The 3,392-nt window shown below is 34.8% G+C and overlaps 1 non-coding gene across 1 annotated transcript; it reads right to left on the bottom strand.

Annotated features, from left to right (window-relative positions):
* Positions 1–385: 385 nt before the first annotated feature.
* Positions 386–504, bottom strand: LOC129579682 (5S ribosomal RNA). Its single transcript, XR_008689286.1, has one exon. It is a non-coding gene; the product is annotated as a 5S ribosomal RNA (ribosomal RNA).
* Between the last annotated feature and the right edge of the window lie 2,888 nt (positions 505–3,392).

The following is a 3,392-nucleotide window of genomic DNA, read 5'->3' as shown; positions in this document are numbered from 1 at the left end:
GGGAACACCATGTGTCGTTGGCACTTTTCCTTTTTTATTCTTCGTTCATTTTTATTTGTAAAATTTTTCGACATTCATTTAAAAAAAAAATTGGGAAATTATTTTGATATCAACGACATACAAAATTTAGTATGATTCATTCATTTAATTCATCTGGATTTCAAATAAAATTTCACATTTTAGATTTTTTTTTTAGATAAAAGCATTGACGTGAGTGATAGAAATGCTCAAATACTAAATTCAGTTCAAGCTGAAATAGTCTTTTTCGTCATGATGATGGAACATCTACATAATTCAGTGAGAAGAAATTATTTAAATCGTGGTGGTGAATACGAATAAAATCTCAAAATAATTCATATGAGGAGGGAAAAAGCAAAAAAAAAAGTGCCAACGACACATGGTGTTCCCAGACGGTCACCCATTCAAGTACTAACCATGCTCAATGCAGCTTAACTTCAGTGATCGGACGAGAACTGGTGCTTTTTACATGATATGGTCGTTGACAAATATAAACCTCTTTTCTGTGGACACATGTCTCTGATTCCAAATATCCAAGATAATAATTTCGCAAACAGAAAATTTGTACGACAAAAGACATTTACTGCACAAACATTGGTTTGAAAAAGAAGATTTCTCCAGAGAAAACTATGATGAAATGAAACAACGTCAAGCTGTTGTTTTTATTGCTCTGAAATGGATACAGTCTATTTGTTGACACTTTGAGTCATGGAGAATAGAAAGGTCATAAATGCATTGTGTTCTGAACAAGAAATTAGTGATGGTTTTTCATTGTAGTTGTCAAGAAGATTCACTATTTACACTGAAAATGGTTTGTAAATTGGGTGCAAAGCTCATTTCTACAGAAAGTGTTGGCATTGTACCGCTTTTACTTTGATTAAAATTAGACTAATTAACTGAAAATTTCAAGTTCTTGAAACTGTTACACTGAATGATTAGATAACAAATGAGCCATAGCAACTGAAAATGATAATAATATCTAGAAATAAAAATCCACATCAAAATTATTCTAATAAAAATATCGAACTACACAAATCCAACATAAACTCGGTTCGCTTTATTTGCATTTATTTAGCGTTTTTCATATGACAAAAAATAGGCTTTCATTATTATTTGATTTATTTGAATGAGAAGGTCCTTATTTTAGTTATGAAAATTTATTGCAGTCGTTTATTTTATCAGTAAACTTAATCACGCATTGTTCGAAATCGATCAAGACATCAGAAGAACAGTAATTCCAATGAATCAAGCGATTGAATCCGTTTAATTTCGATCAGCTTCAGATCGATCTCCGTTGTTTTCCACTTTGTTGCCAGGTAATTCGATTGCGGGATGTAAATCGTCACTTTGCTAACGTACAACGTTTTGGCTAATAGCTTTTCACGTTCACGGTTCATCGCAACTGGATCGATGGCTTGGTTGAGATTCTCGCCCAATTTCTTTCGCGCAATTTCCGATGTCTCTTGAATTGAATTTTAGCACTTTTAAGTTCACAAGTGATGACAAATCGACCATTTCTTCAATATCATATGCATTGAATCGAACGAGGGACTTCAATGAGCTCAGTCTGTCGACAACCGTTTGATTTGCTTCGGTGCTAATATGTAATCGTTTGTATACGCCCTTGGCATGTAGCATATTTAGGAATTCGCAGTCATTCTGTTGTAGCGAATACGTGAAAATACGCAATTCGTCCAATTTGAGCTCCATCATCGCGGTTTCGTTCGGCAAAAGCAAATGTAACTGCGTTGATAACGAATGAATATCTGGGTTTTGCCGCAAAAACGTTTGGAATTTGGCAGCACTTGCATGGTTCTCAGTAAACCATGTGAAATGCTCCAGTTTCGGGTACGTTCGGCTGACCCATTTATCATCAAAATCACGGTATAGAATTGTCAAGCTTCTTACATTCGGGAATCGTCCAAGAACACTTTCGTAAAATGGTTCATTCGCTTCACACAAAAACAAGAAAATATCTTCGATTTGATTTAGGAATTCCTTGGGCATCATTTTGATTTGGTCCAAATTAGCTCCATCGAAATAGATTCTCTTAACTGATTTGTATACATTCCAATCCAGGTCGGCCAAATTGAGTTTATCACATACAATTGATAGGGTCCCGGTATATTCACGAAAACCCACATCTTCCCAATTATACGTGAAAATATTTTCGGAAAATTGTTGCTTATAAAAATTGCCTGCAACCCGTTGCATCCGTTTACACGTTTGCCCAAAAGAGTGTAGATCATCGATTGACAGATAATCAAACACTTTTTCGAAGCAATCGACGTTCAGTTTGAAGATTTGCGGTGGTTGTTCATTCAATGTCCATGTTTTGCTGTGCTTCGTTCATTCCTTTTGCCAGTTCACCTTCGACGTTTCGTGGATCCATTTTAATCTGGTGTGGGTTTTCGGTTGCGAGGAAAACGAATGATGCCGCACACACAAGTGTAATCCTAACAATTAAAAATGATATCAAATGTGGAATACCGATTAGAATACTTGGATTAATAGATTTGATTGTTGCAAAGTTTCCATTTGAAAATCAATCTGAATCAATCAATTCAGAATAAAATAATTCATACCAAGTCTCTTTTCCGAGAAAGTGAAATGCTGACTCAGCGGCTGTCAATGGCGTCGAATGTTTGATGTTAGCTGTCTTTATTGCACACACACAAAGCAGATTGATTCGTCTTATTATTATTTATTTCTTTATTTGATTCGGTATTTGTTCAGAAAACATATAGATGCTGCCCGAAGGCCAATTATAGTTGTTTTTTTTTTACATTTTCATCCTTAAATCTATGTGTATATGAATAAAAAAAATGAATGAATGTCTTATTGCGTCTTATTTCGCAGCTGAACGAAATTTGGACATAAATGAGCTGATCACTAAATTTTTCTGGTGCGGTTTTCGTATTTATTTCGTAGAATTGATGTTTTTAACTTGAATAATGTGCGGAAAGTGAAATTTCTTCAAAAATCCGTCGAGCAGTTTGGAAAATGACTGAAAAATTGTGCGAATGTTGCTTTCAAACGAAATGTTCAACTATCCCTCTGTTAAGCGGTAATTTTGACAGTTCATACGGAGTGCAACCGAAGATGACCGCATTGAATCGGTTCAAATCGAGACAGCCTCTATACGCTATCACGGCACACCATCGAACTGTCAAACAATTTTCGTTTGATCGAAAGGGTTTAGCGGTAACTCTGGTAGAACAAAATCAATGATTTGTCTCAAAACAAAAATGACTATGATAAAAATTGAGCGAAAGAAATAATAGGGTCTTCACTCTGTGTATTGATAAAAGAAGACGTCGATAAATTCATACACAGGAATTTCCATTCTAATATTAGAGTACTTTTGATTAAAA

Source organism: Sitodiplosis mosellana, unplaced genomic scaffold, assembly GCF_009176505.1.
Source record: "Sitodiplosis mosellana isolate CC-2019 unplaced genomic scaffold, AAFC_SMos_1.0 Smas_scaffold_6410, whole genome shotgun sequence".
Taxonomy (NCBI): domain Eukaryota; kingdom Metazoa; phylum Arthropoda; class Insecta; order Diptera; family Cecidomyiidae; genus Sitodiplosis; species Sitodiplosis mosellana.
This window is presented reverse-complemented; position numbering and strand designations above follow the sequence as displayed.